A 15,667-nucleotide genomic window follows, 5' to 3' on the forward strand; every position below is an offset into this window, starting at 1 on the left:
GACTGAACCCCGGAAGCTTTTCATCACCGGCTGCTGCCATTCCTCACAGCCCGCTCCTCTCCACCTCGCCGTCCTCTTCACGTCTCGAGCACGTCAGTCCTGCTTCCTTCAGGGTTTCTCACTCACCTTCTCCTTTTTCTACCCTGTCTTTCTTCCAGAGATTTCCTCACCTCTCTGCCCATTTGCTTCCAACCTCTGCTCTGATGTCACCTCCGCAGAGGCCTGTGCTGACCACTGTGTCTGCAACAGCCCCATTCCACAGCCATCCTCACCCCTCCTATCACCCTGATATATGTTTGTTGTTGTATTTGTGTCTGTGTCATACTGTGTATGTATTGGCTTGTTTTTGCTCTGCTTACGCCCAAGAGCTAATGTTCCATCATAACAGGGACTTTGTTTTGTTCGCGGCTGTGTCTTCAGCAGCAGGGACAGTACCCAGCACAGAGGAGACCTGCAATAATTTTCTGCTGAAATAAATGGGAGCAAATGAACGAATGTGACTGAACTTAATGCCATGGCTGCGGCCACTGGGGGCCTTGGGTCTGTCCTAAGCTAGTTCCTCACACAGAGGTTTTACCATGAGGGTCCGAAAATGACTGAAACTTCCTTCAAGGGTCTCCCACGGCAGAGGAGAAACCAGGAGGAGCTGGAGGAGGAAGAGGCTTCCTTGGAGAGCATCATACAAAACATACTAGTAGAACATTAGTGAAAATACATGGGGTTCCATTGTGTGCAGCCCCCCGCAGGGCCGTTTCCTCTGGTGCCCGAAACCACAGCAACGCACGTGAGGCAGCAGGACACGCCGTTCCCCAGGCCCAGCCCCTCCCATGCCTGCCCTTCCATATCGTGCCTTTATCTCTGTCCTCTTCAGGGCTCCTCCCCACTTCCCAGAGACAGTTTGCATTTGGCTGTTCCTTTCTGTGACACATTTTCTTCAAAACAACATCTAAGTTGTGATATCCAAGAGATGATTTGGCAAGAAATAATTAAGAGCAAAGAAAGCCTTAAATGCCTTACGATTCTGCAATTAAATAAACATGAATATGTTGACATATGGAAAAAAGGAACCAATTTAAGAACAGTGAAACTCTGCAAGTATATTTAATATGTAACAGATAAGGTATTTTTATTGCACAAATGAAGGTGTATAGAAACATCTATCAGAGATAATGCCTATTTTATAGAGCTTATCTCAAGAAAAAAATGAAATTAAAAGTATGGGTATTTCTTTTTCTTTCTTTTTTTTCCCCCTGTAGGGACAGGGAAATAAATGTTTTACTACCAGGAGTTCACAAGTTTGTGGACAGCACTCAGCAGTGAGGGTTCCCCGTGTTTGGGGAGGGCAGAAGAGGGACCCAGCCCTTGGACCCACTGTTCACACAGCTTCATGTTGGGGAGGGCAGGGGAGATGGGGGCGGGTAGGTGGGCTGACCCCAGTCTTGGGTTTGGAGAACGACTCCATTGCTCCTTAAAATCTCATCCTCTTTTTTTCCCTGTTTGCCTTGGCTGGCCAGGGTGTTTCCGGCACGTGGACAAGTCAGTAACCCTGCCCGTGAGCTGTTCCTCCTTCCCCTCTCGGGGTCATTCTAATGGGGAGAGGACTAGGGTACAGGCCAGGCCAGGGGACAGAGGGCAGGCCTGTGGGTCCTGGGACCGGACAGCAGCGAGGACTGGGAGGGCCACCCCTTCCCTGGTTAAGGACTTTTTGCTGAAAGGGCCAAGGGAATGTTGATGGGTGGACCCCATAGTCCTGTCCTGGGAGCTTGGAGGTCACTCGCGTGTAGACAATGGAGACGGACCATGGGCTTCCGGGCCCCTGCGACCTCGGCAGTGTCCTCAGATCCGAACATGGAGGGCGCTGAGGAAGTCGGGGGCCTTGGCGATCACGGCCTCGAAGTGGGAGAAGCCCCGCTTGCCGTCGCGGTCCAGGTCACCTTCCTCAGCGACCTCGTGGCACATGAGCAGCACCTCGTCCTGCAGCTCCGACTCGGGGAGCGTGGCCGCGTCGTCTCCAGGCCCTCCCTGTGATGAAGCTGCCCGTGTTGAAGTCCTACCTGGATCTTGAGGGAGTAGTTGGCCTTGAGATCTCGGGGGGCCGACTCGCAGAGCACAGAGAACATACCCACAGCCTTGGAAGGTCAGGTTCCCTTCCCGGCCCTCCACGATCCTCTCCTTGCCGGGTTCTCCGGAGCTCTGGCCTCGGGATGGTGAGGCCCATGGCACATGCTTGGGGCTCTGCCTCTCGTCCATCGGGCGACGCTGGGGGCCAGCTCAGAGAATCGCAAGTGGAGCTTGAGAATGTGTTTCCTATTGAAGAACGGGCGGTCCTGGCGGTTGTCCAGCTGCTCCTCAGGGAAGATGGTCTGTTAGTTCCCCTTGGTGCGCGCAGCCCCCCCGGGCCCGCCTCCCACTCGTGGCCGCCAGAAGCGTGGGTATTTCCATTAGGAAGTAAAATAACACCTAAGCAACATATTGTTTGTCAGAAATATTGAAATTATAAAGGGAAACCTTTTCCAGAAAATGCTAGCATTATTTTCTGTAAAAGAAGACATTTTTCACGGCAATAATAGTTTTTCATAGTTTCTTAATTTATCTGAAGTGCACAAATATTAAATGCACTGCCTGAAGAATTTATGTGTATGTAACTACCATTTAGATCAGGGGAGAGAAAATGTGCGTCTCAGGAAGGCTCCCTCATTCCCAGTCAGACTCCATCCAGATTTAACAATATTCTCAGTGTGATCGTCACATATTTGTTTTGCCTGTTTTGAACTTACACAAATGGGACCATTCAGTATGTTCTCTTCAGTGTCTGCCTTCATCTTTGCAGTATGTCTGTTAGATTCAGTTCTTTTTGTGTAAAGCAGCAGATCGTGTTTATTGCTGTGTAATAGTCCACTATGTGAATATACCACTATTTGTCCGAATACAGCTAATGGATATTTGAGATGTTTGCAGTTTGGGGCTGGAATGAATAAGGCTTCTCTGAACATTCTTGTACGTGTCTTTTGATGAGCCCACGAGTACATCTCCTCAGAGTGGATTTACCAGTTTCCAGGGCAGCCATAGGTTTACTTTCATAGATAAAACCTGTTTCCAAAGTGATTGTACTAATTTACACTCCCAGGGAGTCCCCGTTGCTACACTTCCTTGCTGACATGTGGTGCTGCCGGCTTTTAATTTTGTGCCATTCTGACGGGTGACAGGTTGTATCTGATTACATTTCTCTGATAACTTCTGAAGCTGTGCATGGTTTCATCTGTCTATTAACTATTTGATAGACATACTCTTATTTGAAGTGTCTATTCGTTTTCTCTTTTTAAAAATTGATTGTTGGTCTATTTTTTATTGGTTGTATGTTTTAGATGTGGTATTTCTGTCTGTATCTCACTTTGCCTCCTCTCTAACCCACTTTGTGTTGCCTTTTTACATTCTTATGTTCATTTGTTTTGATGAACAGAAGTTCTTAATTTTCATAAAACACAATTTACCAATTGACAAGTTATTTCTCTGAGGTGCATGTTTTCTGTCCTTTTAAAGGAATCTGTGTTTAATCCCAAATCCTATGTTTTCTTCTGAAACATTTATTGTCTTACCAACACTAGTTCTACAATCCATTTTAAATTCATTTTTGTATTTGGTGTGAGACAGTTCATTTTTTCCACATGGATATTTAGTTACCTAGCACTACATGTTGAAAGACCATTCTTTCTCTAATTGTAGTGGTGCTCTTTTCGAAAACTAGGTGACCAAACATGTATGGGTCTTTCTGGGATCTCTATTTTGTCCCATTGAATATTTGTCCTTAAACCAATATCATATTGTTTTATTACTGTTGTCTTATACATAATCTTTATTTGCCTAAATAAAAAATTATTTTCGTTACTTTTTAGTCCTTTAACAAGATCCAGCATGTAAATTTGCAACAAACTTGAAGAAAAACTTTTGGGTGTTTGATTTTTATTATATAAGACTTTAGTTAAACCAAATTGACAACATATACTGGGGAGCAAGATCTCAAATGCTCCCTTGGATGTTTGATTTTGATTGAAATGAATCACTACATCAATTGGGGAGAATTTGCATCTTAAGAACACTGAGACATTCAGTCCATGAGCATGAAGGGGTCTCCATTTATTTTGATAGTCTTTCATTTATTTCAGCGATGTGTTGAAGTTCTCAGTGTGAAAACCGTGCACACGTATATTATATTTATTCCTGTGTATTTGGTCATCCTGACCCTTTCTTATCAAATTGCGTTGGGTTCACCTCCACTCAGCTCCTCAGTATGGCTACCGATGTTGCCGTCAGTAGACAGCGAGCGTCTGCTCCGTGCAGGGCCCTGGGTGGGTGCAGAGTGCACGTCTATAAACAAGAAACATAGGACGCAGTCCAGCACAGGAGACAGACAGTAAAGGGAAAATACTGCACTTTGTTTTTAAAGCGCATGTAGGAAAGTAAAGGGACCAAAGGGAGTTGATACAAAAGAGACTTGACATAATCTGGGGAGAGAGTGAGTGCTTCTGAGGAAGTGGTTTTTGAACTGACACCTGAAGGATGAGGCAGTGATCAATAGTTCATGACATAACCGAGGACAGAGAGATTGGTGTGTGTGTGTGTGTGTGTGTGTGTGAGTGTGTGTGAGTGTGTGTGAGTGTGTATGTGAGTGAGTGTGTGTGTGAGTGTGTGAGTATGTGTAGTGTGTGTGAGTGTGTGTGAGTGTGAATGTGTGTGTGAGTGTGTGTGAGCGTGTGAGCGTGTGAGTGTGCGAGTGTGAATGTGAGTGTGTGAGTGTGTGAGTGTGTGTGTGCGAGTGTGTGAGAGTGTGTGAGTGTGAGTGTGTGTGAGTGTGTGAGTGTGAATGTGTGTGAGTGAGTGTGAGTGTGTGTGAGTGTGAGTGTGTGTGAGTGTGTGTGAGTGTGTGTGTGTGAGTGTGAGTGTGTGTCCTAAATGTCATTTTCAGAGGGGACAAGGGAGGCTTTAGTGGTAGTTGTGGGGCATCTGTGATGATGCCAATAAATTTAAATAATTTAGCAGATGCCCAATCACCCCGTACAGCTCAGAACTCCCAGCCCTGGCTCTTTCCAGCACACTGAAAGGAAACACGCATGCGTCTTTGAGCATGCCTGATTTGTGGGGGGTCAACTTGTATCAGTTGGTAATTCCTGATACACAGTGTTTCAACTTCCTTTCACGTGCAACCCCAGTCCAGACCCAGTTACAGGCCACAGCTCTGCTTTGTTGTGTTCTTCTTCCCTCAGCCCTAGGGCGGGTGACGTGGTTAAGTTTTTACTCCAAAATGTGTGCCTCTCTTGTCCCCCCTAGATTCCTAAGCCTGAGTCCACTACCTCACCCCACCCACCCCCACAAAAAAACACACCAAAAAATATGAAATTGATAAAAGAAAGTGTCCTTCTTATTTTCCATATTGAAGTATCAAGGCTTTTAGTGTTTTTGAGACTGATTTTTCAACATTTGTAATGAATTGTTCTTACTGCGTAAGTTGAAATAAAAGTTTAAAGTTCTCATGCTCAGAAGTGCATTGTGTCATTTGGTCCAAATCCTTTCATGATCTGCATATATTCCAGAACTTATGTAGTTCTATTTCATTTTCCAGGAAAGAAAATGGTAACAGCCTTGGGGGGCTCTGAAGCCTAAGAGGAAGAATCTGTGTGAGCAAAACTGGGTGGTCAGGGCAAAGGGCCCAGAAACTTGGGTCCCACCACATCATGGTCCAACAGGGAGTCTGATGCAGAGAACATGCTGGAGGAACAGCAAGTTGAAAAATTACTATCAGTCGGTTTCTGTGGCTGTGTTGGATCTAAAACAATCCAGCCTCAAGGGCAGAACTTGCCTCAACAGGCTTTCCAGACCTGAGTGGAAACTTTCCACTGCCTGTGACTCCTGACTCTTCTTCTACTTTCTGGTACCCGTGATGGAATCTTTCATGGTACTGCAGTCGTCCCCAAACTGCTGGTGTCCACCCTCACCCATGTCTCCAAAACATGGAAGCAGATACAAAGCTCAAGGTGATCCCTGCATACATATGGGGTGAGTAGAGGACACAGCTGGCCAGGGCACATTGATGGTGTGTGTGTGTATAAGAGGAAGAGAGAGAGAGAGAGAGAGAGAGAGAGAGAGAGAGAGAGAGAGAGAGGAGGGAGGTGTCACATTGGTTCTGTTTCTCTGCAGAACTCTAGCTGATATGGTGCCCATACGATTTTGGTGGTCTATAGGTATCTTTTCATTTTTCACTTCTCTGTCACTTTTAGTCCAACCTGCAGTGCTCGGTTAGTACAATTCTCTTTTTTTTTTTAAATGTGGCTATTTATTCTATAAATTTTATGGGTGGGAGCTCACTCCATTGAACAAAACCACACTGCATATCTCTTCGATAGAGGCCCTTCTCTGTACCTGGAGCCCCGTTTCTGGTACAATTACCTTAAAATTCTTAGATGCCCTTTAGTTCATTTAGCAGGGTCTAGGAGGTATGACCTTGAGATATTCAGAGGGCATTTTGTTTTGCTGAGGGCTCTATGTGGCATCACCTTAGATATTTCTGACATCTTAAAGAAAACACAACAGCCTCTCCGTGGATTTGATCTTTGCTAAGAATCTGGTATTTAATTTGAGAATCTTGTCATTTGGAGAGGCAGGAACTGAGAAACAGTTTTGTTTTTGAACTCAGTAAGTCCTGGTAGTTCTAGATACATCCCCTAAAGTTAGCTTGAAAACTGGACATTCTCTCTGTCTCTCTGTCTCTCTCTGTCTCTCTCTGTCTCTCTCTGTCTCTCTCTGTCTCTGTCTCTCTCTCTCTCTCTCTCTCTCTCTCTCTCTCTCTCTCTCTCTCTCTCCCCCTACATCTCATATATTTACTCTTATCATATGTGGTGATAAAGATAAACTAAAACTTTAAGCAAACATAATCAGTCCGGAGGGTTTATGGGAGGAAGAAGGGCTTAAGGAAGTTCTCTAGCTCTTCGGAATTGTGAGAACCCTACAGGAAGAACTCTGTTTACAATAAAGCTCTACGGTTCTAACTTCCATTTCTCTTCTATAAATATCCCTCCATCTTGGAACTCAGGCCAGAGTGTGCACATGGCTTGGCATCTCTCCATGCACTGTGTTGCAACCTTTCTTTTTCCTGAATAAATCTGTTTTGGTGATGAAACACCTACTTGATATTATATTTTAGTGGCCAGAGGCCAAAAGAAACCAACTGGTACATTAACTATTCTGTCTAGAAATAGTCTTAACTCAAATCTACCAGTTTGTTAGGTATATTTACTATTGTAAATGTTCCCTCAGGAATCAGTGCCACCAAAGTTTTGCTACTATATGATATACTTTTTCTCAGCTTCCATTATAATTTCCCCCCATCCTCCCAGCTTGCACCAGGAGTCATACTGAGACCCATCTAACTTTCATGAACTGTCCCTTGTAGGATCTTGCAGTGTCTGCCCACCACCCAGTCCCCAGCCAATACCATACGGTTTATGTCTCTCTCTTTTTTGTTGTTGTTAGTTTCGGGTGTACAAAACAAAGTGATAACCTCCCGTCTCCCACTCTATCTCCCCTTTGAAATCGTATATAGCTGTTACAATTCCACTGAGTCTATTCCCTACACTGTACTCCACATCCCGTTACTATATATATATTAAATTATAGTTGACATTCAATATTATTCAGCTTCAGCTTCAGGTGTACAGCGCAGTGGTCAGGCATCTACACTGTCCATGAAGTGGTGTCTCTAATAAGACAAGTGCCCATCTGATACCCTACACAATGTTTACAACGTTATTGATTATATTCCCCAAACTATCTTTCATATCCCCGTGGCAATATTGTGGCAACTAATTTGTACTTTATTTTTTAATTAAAAAGAAAAATTTTTTTATTGGGTAACAGCGTGTTTTTTTCCAGGACCCATCAGCTCTGCAACCTTGTTGCTAAGAGCACGCACTCTAACCAACTGAGCCAGTGGCCACCCAACGGCAGCTTAGCTCAAGCTGTTGTCTTTAATCTAGTTGTGGAGGGCACAACTCACTGGCACATGTGGGAATTAAACTGGCAGCCTTGTTAAGAGCACGTGTTCTAACCAACCGAGCCAACCGGCTGACCCTAATTTGTACTTTCTAATCCCTTTACCTTCCTCCCATGCCCCCCTCCCATCTAGCAACCATCAGTTTTTCTCTATATCTCTGAGACTATTTCTGTTTAGTTTGTTCATTTATTCTGTTCTTTAGATTCCACATATAAGTGAGATCATATGGTACTTGTCTTTCTCCATCTGACTTATTTCACTTAGCATAATATTCTCTAGGTCCATCCATATCATTGCAAATAATATGGCTAATGCTGCATTGTATAAATGTACCTCAATTTCTTAATCCAGTCATTTACTGATGCGCATTTCAGTTGTTTTCCTGTCTTGGCTATTGTAAATAATGCTGCAATAAACATAGGGGTGCATATATTTTTTTGAATTAGCATTTTGGATTTCTCTGGATAGATATGAGGTCTGACAAATAAGTTTGGGAACTTGCCACTGTGTGCTTACTTTGGCAGCGCTGTACAAACAGCTCCATAAGGTTTCATAACCTTGGTATATCAGTGTCTCACAGCTGTGTTCGTGTCAGTGTCTTGCTGAGTGGCGTTCATTATTGTTGTTGTGTGTTTCTGTGTGCCATCACTAGAATGTCTGATCTTGAATTAGGGCAATGAACAAACATTAAATTTCTTGTTAAACTTGGCAGAGTGGAAGTGAAATCAGGGACATGTTAGTCCAAGTGTATGGGGATAATGCCATGAAGAAAACGGCAGTTTACAAATGGATTAAACGTTTTTCTGAGGAGAGAAAACACGTCATTGATGAAGAGAGGTCAGGATGGCTAGTAACGAGCAGAACTGAAGAAAACATTGCAAAAATTCGTCAAATTGTGTCTCTAAATCATCAGCTGACTGTGAGAAGCATAGCAGACCAAGTAAACATCAATAGAGAAACAGTTAGGAAAATCTTAACTGAAAATCTTGGCATGAGAAAGGTGGGTACAAAAATGGTCCCGAAGGAGCTCACCGATGAAGAAAGGAGAGTCGAAGTTTGCCAAGACTCTTTGGAGAGCCAAGACGATGTTTTGGGCCGTGTTATCACTGGTGATGAAACACGGGTGTACCAATATGACCCTGAAACAAAGCGTCCAAGTGCACAATGGAAATCAGTCAATTCTCCCCTATCAAAATAGTTCCGTGAGTCCAAATCTAGAGTCAAAATGATGTTGCTAAACTTTTTTGATATCAGAGGGATTATTCATTATGAATTTGTACCAACTGGACAAACAGTTGACCAAGTTCACTATTTGGAAGTGTTGAAAAGGCTGCATGAAAAAGTTAGATGAAATGACTGGAGCTTTTTGCCAATAATTCACACCTCTTGCATCACAACAATGTACCAGTTCACATAGCATTGTTTGTGAGGGAGTTTTTAGCCAGTAATCAAATAACTGTATTGGAACACCCTCTCTACTCACCTGATCAGGCCCCCAATGACTTCTCTCTTTAACTGAAAGTGAAAGAAATATTGAAAGGGAGACATTTTGATGAAATTCAGGACATCGAGGGTAATTGGATAACAGCTCTGATGGCCATTCTGAAAGAGAGTTCCAAAATTGCCTTGAAGGGTGGACTATGTGCTGGCAATGGTGCATAGCTTCCCAAGGGGAGTACTTTGAAGGTGACTATAGTGATATTAAGCAATGATGTCTGTAGCACTTTTTCTAGGAAGAGTTCACGAACTTAATTGTAAGAACTCGTACGTAAGAGTGGAATTGTTGAGTCATAAGGTAGAAGATTTTTGCCAATGACACATCTGATAATGGGTTAATATCCAAAATTTATTAAAAACTCATTCAACTCAACACCAAAAAACAAACAACCCAATTAAAAAATGGGCATAGGACATGAAAAGACATTTCTCTAAAGAGGACATACAGATGGCAAACAGACATATGAAAAAATACTCAATATCACTAATCATTAGAGAAATGCAAATAAAAACCACAGTGAGATACCACCTCACTCTGATCAGAATGGCCATCATCAATAAATCAACAAACAACAAGTGCTGGTGAGGAAGTAGAGAAAAAGGTACCCTCGTGTACTGCTGGTGGGATTGCAGAATGGTGCAGTCACTATGGAAATCAGCATGGAGGTATCTCAAAAAATTGAAAATGGTTTATGTCTCTTTATTTTAGCAGCTCCTCATGGCCATATACCAATTTCTGTTCTGGTGATATGTTGCTTCATAAGAAACCACCATAAATGCAATGGCAAAAACATTTTCATTATTTTGATTGAGTCTGTGGTCAGGAGTTTGGACAGGGCACAGTGGAAATGGTGTGTCTCTGCTCCATTACCTCTGGGCCTCAGCTGGGAAGACGTGAAGCCTGGGTGACTCCATGGCTGGAGAGGGAATCATCTGGAGGTTCACTGTGCAGACGTCTGGCACCTGGGATAAGACGACTCAACTGTTCGGTCCAGTTGGGCCTTAGACATGGCCGCTCCCTGTGCCTTGGGTGCTTAACAACTGGTGGGGGTCTGAGCGGGAGCATCTCAAGAGGCAGCATCCAGAGGGCATGTTCCAAGGGAGAATTTGGACACAATGTGACCTTCTTTGACCTAACCTGGGAAGTCACACAGCACCACTTCTGTCACATTTTGGGGGAAAGTAAGGCTGACACAGAACCAAAGGGAAGAGAATTAGACCCCCTCTGTTGATGGGGGAGTGGCAAGGTGACACTGCAGATGAGAACGTGGGACAGTAAATATTGTTGCGTTCACCTTTGAAAACCACAATCTGATAAACAAATAAAAAGGCACTTCTCCCCTTGCCCTGCCCTACCTGGGTGCTTCCGTGATGTGTCACCATCTGCATCTTCACTCAGATTTGCCGATGTGTGTTTCACAGACATTATTGAGCACCAAAGATTCCCATAGGCTTTGATGACAATATTGCAAGTAGAATTTCCTTAATGGAGGGTGGAACCCTGCTTCTCATATATGTTTATCATTTGTCACATATTTATCATTCTCTCTGGCACTGGAAGGTAAATGGGAAATTCCAGTCACTAAGGTACGTGGGAAATTCCAGATCGGCAGGAGGGTTGTTTACTGGAAGCTGGTCTCCACATGCTCATTTGGATGAACTGGCTAAACATCACTGTGCTCATCAAATAGCATGAAGTACTCATACCCCACCACCTCCACCGTGCATAACTCATATTCAGGGAACACACCCATCCCAGGTATCACCTGAGAGAAGGCTGGCTTCAGTTTGCCCAAGGCTCAGTCCAATTGGCAGGGCTCCTAATTGACACTAAAACAAATACCCAGAACCACTAATCAGGCCAAAACATAGCCACATAGAAGGAAGTCTCGATAGCATGAAGCATAGTCACTGTGTGTATTCTACAGGTGAGGAGATCCAGGCTCATGACTGCATTGCAATATGGTTTACTTCACAGAGCCCAGATGTGTTTGCCTCTTTTCTATCTTCTAAGGATGCTGCGTATTGAAAAATAAAGCAAGGCAAAAAGAGTTTTCAAAATCATGCTTTATTTTAAATGCCCATATTTTAAAAATTGATATGATTAGCACAAAAAAACCCCTGCAAAGTTGGGGGCTATTTAAAGGCTTTATAATAGTATGACAATCGTGCACTGCAGGGGAAGTTGGATGGTAATGGGACAAGTTACGGCTGTAGGATGGACTCGCCCCATCTGTCGGGTCTGTGATGGTCGTAGTCACCCCTTAGGAGAAGGAACCTAGTGAGGCCTTTGGGGCTGTGTGGTCTGATCCAGGGCACCTCACTGCTTGGATCACCTGGGACAGGTGCAGCTGAAGTTTAGAAAAAATACACCTTGGAAGAGCCAGAGAGATTGGAACAAAATGAGTCCCTGGAACCCAGAGCTCTCCCAGGACCTGCCGACTTCAGCCGCAGCTCAGAACTGTTTTCCAGGTGAGCAGATCTTGGAGGACCTTGGGGCCTAGTCAAGAAGCCTGAGATTCTCTCCTAAAGCAGCAGCTTTGTCATTTTATGGGGCTGTGCTGTCCAATACTGCAGGCACTGGACACACTGGCTATTTAAATTAATTAAAATTAAATAAAATGAATAAAATGCCTCAGTTTCATTGACTGCACTTCAACTGTTCAATAGCTACGTGTGGCTGGTGGCTCCCATATTGTACAGTGCAGATAAAGGGCACGTCACCATTGCAGAAAGTTCTAGAGGATAGTGCTAGTCTAGATGCCTTCAAATGAAAATTCAAAGAGTCTCTCAGTGACTGAATCAGTAAAATTAACACAATGAAGAAAGATTCGGGTTTCCCAACTTTGTGGTTCTTCTCCTATAATGCAACCCACTGTGTGTGCAAAAGTCACCTGGACATTTTCTCATCAACATGTGGGAATTATCTCCACCCAGAACAAGTTCCTGGAAAATATATGATTCAGAAACAAAATGTTAAATTTTAAAATGTAGTCTGTGAAATAATAATAGTAATAATACAATTAAATTAAAAACAACTGAATCATATATTTTTGTTTCAACGTCCAATATTATTTATTTTTCCTAGAATCTGGATACAATTAACTGTAGCAAGACAGTGCTCAATATTCCTTAAGCCTCATTTTAGGTTCTTTGAACTACCTCCGTATTTGTAAATGTGAGAATCACATTCCAGTAACTGAAGTACTAAAATTTGACATACCAACAAATTTACTCAATATTGATGTAACAATACAAAACTTTATATGCAGCACTCAGACTTTAATATTACAGAACCTGGCCTTTGTAAACTACCTTACACATCGACAAAGTTACTCTTTGCTTATCTCTCCTAACTTATGAAGCGCTGCACCAAAAGACCCCCTCCCATAGCTTTTTACTATGTAACAGATGATTCCTCTTCTTAAGACAAAGTGAAAAAACCCAAAGTTCCCACCCAGAAAAAAACGTTAACCCCAAATTATCAAATTCTAAAGTTCCAGCGGCTACAACACCAGAAATAGGTTACGGGCAACTCTAAGTCTCTTACCTAAGTAGCACTATAGGAAGTTACAGTGTTGACCAAAAGAACACACAGGTTTCTCATTAAACTTTGTTTTACTGGGTCTCAAAATTCTGTGACAGATTTTCAGTCACGTTTTTTCCCATTAAAAAGTACTGATTTTAAAAACTCTTAACTTAAAAACTGGCACACACACAGAAAAAAATGGTCCACAAAGCATTCTCCTTTCCTTCTGAAGGTTTTACGAAGCATTGTAATCATTAACCAGCCTTTTACTATTAAACTTAAATGGCCAATTGAGACAAACAGTTCTGAGACCGTTCTTCCACCACTGATCAAGACGGGGGTGGCAGGTATTGGGGATAATATTCATTTAGCCTTCTGAGCTCTCTGAGCAGACTTGGTGACCTTGCCAGCTCCAGCTGCCTTCTTGTCCACTGCTGTGATGACACCCACAGCAACTGCCTGTGTCATGTCAAGAACAGTGAAATGCCCCAGAGGAGGGTCATCAGAGAAGCTCTCGACACACAGGGGTTGCCAGGAACGGTGTCAATGATGGCACCATCGCCAGAACTTCAGGTCATCTTCCAGCTTTTTCCCTGAATGATGATCAATCTTCTCCTTCAGCTCAGCAAATTTACAAGCAACGTGAGCTGTGTGACAACCGAACACAGGTGCGCATCCAGCACTGATTTGGCCTGGATGGTTCACAATAATCACCTGAGCCGTGAAGCCAGCTGCCTCCATTGGTGGGTCATTTTTGCTGTCAGCAGCCACACTGCCATGACAAACATCTTTGACAGACACATTCTTGACATTGAAGCCCACACTGTCCCCAGAAAGAGCTTCACTCAAAGCTTCATGGTGCATTTCAACAGACTTTACTTCAGTTGTAACATTGACTGGAACAAAGGTGACCACCAGGCCAGGTCTGAGAACACCAGTCTCCACTTGGATCACAGGGACAGCACCAACACCACCTGTTTTGTAGACATCCTGGAGGGGCAGATGCAATGGCATGTCAGTTGGACGATTTGGTGGCAGGATGCATTCCAGAGCTTCAAGCAGCGTGGTTCCACTGGCACTGCCATCTTTACGGGTGACCTTCCATCCCTTGAACCAAGGCACTTGGCTCCAGCATGTTGTCACCATTCCAACCAGAAATTGGCACAAATGCTACTGTGTCAGGGATGTAGCCAATTTTCTTAATGTAAATGCTGACTTCCTTAACAGTTTCCTCGTATCTCTTCGGGCTGTAAGGCGGCTCAGTGGAATCCATTTTGTTAACACCCACAATCAGTTGTTTCACACCCCGTGTGTAAGCGAGAAGGGCAGACTCATGGGTCTGCCCATTCCTGGAGACACCTGCGTCCCACTCACCAGCACCAGCAGCAACAATCAGGAGAGTACGGTCATGTTTTTGATAAAGTCTCTGTGTCCTGGGGCATCCATGATGGTCACATATTTGCTGGTCTTGAATTCCCAGAGGGAGATATCAGTGGTGATCCCACATTCACGGTCAGCTTTCAGTGTATCCAAGACCCAGGCAGACTTGAAGGAGCCCTTCCCCATCTCAGCAGCCTCCTTCTCAAATGTTTCGATGGTCCTTTGCGATCCCACCACATTTGCAGATCAGATGCCCAGTAGTGGTAGACTCGCCGGAATCCATGTGTCCAATGACAACGATGTTGGTGGGTGTCTTTTCCTTTCCCATTTTGGGTTAAATTTAGAGGTGGTTTTCACTACAACTCTGTTCTGGCGGCAAACCCGTTGCAAAATAGTGAATCATGAACTTTAAACCAGTAAAACTTATGGCGTGTACATTATATCTCAACAAAGTTGTTCAAAGGTAGTCAGTATAAAACTTATTAATAAGGCAAAATCACTTTTATATAAGTTTGTCTTTCTTTACCTGTGGCAGCAAATAGCAGTACAGTGCATGCAGAAGTCCTTTTGGAAACATGACAAGGCATAAATAAAAATATACATAAATAAACCACCAAGAACGGGGAAGGGACTAGATCCTACCAGTTTCATGGTTTCTCTCAGAAGACACAGGCTTCTGGGTCAGAGACAAAGGGCAGTTTCCTCCTCACAGCAATAGAGAGTAACCAGAGTATCAGCATTTGCACCTGTCCCCTGAGCCCCAATTCCCACAGGGCGAGGGAAGGGATCAGGTGACACCTGCAAACAGTGAGTTGCATAACAGGAGACAAACCCCAAAGTTAGGAAATCTGAATTTTTCATAATGGGCCATAAGCCAGCCTGGCCTTTGTCCTGAAGGAAGCTCTTGTCACTATTACACAGGACGCTAAACAAACCTATCCTGTGCTTTGGAGGGAGACACTCCTTCAATCTTCCAAGGCTGTTGGCTGCACTAATATCCTTGAAAAGAACCTGGAAGAAAAAACGCTCACTGCCTAACTGCAAGACATGCAAAAATGCAAGAGACCCGTGGACACCGTCACCAACACCAACAAACAATGTCATAACAATGAAACAAGTAAATAACAGATAATACAAGGGAGCAGCTGTGTGATCCCGGGACGTTACTGCCTGGATCAGTGATGACTGTGACAGTCCTGAGTGTAAGGGCGACACCT

General features: G+C 43.8%; 2 pseudogenes; both read right to left on the reverse strand.

Moving 5' to 3' along the window:
- Positions 1-1,836: 1,836 nt before the first annotated feature.
- Positions 1,837-5,994, reverse strand: LOC109439727 (calcium and integrin-binding family member 2 pseudogene; annotated as a pseudogene).
- Positions 5,995-11,665: 5,671 nt separating this feature from the next.
- On the reverse strand, positions 11,666-15,189 carry LOC109439728 (elongation factor 1-alpha 1 pseudogene; annotated as a pseudogene).
- Positions 15,190-15,667: the final 478 nt, after the last annotated feature.

The sequence above is a fragment of the Rhinolophus sinicus genome, chromosome 8 (assembly GCF_057876585.1).
Source record: "Rhinolophus sinicus isolate RSI-liver-muscle chromosome 8, RSI-T2T, whole genome shotgun sequence".
Taxonomy (NCBI): domain Eukaryota; kingdom Metazoa; phylum Chordata; class Mammalia; order Chiroptera; family Rhinolophidae; genus Rhinolophus; species Rhinolophus sinicus.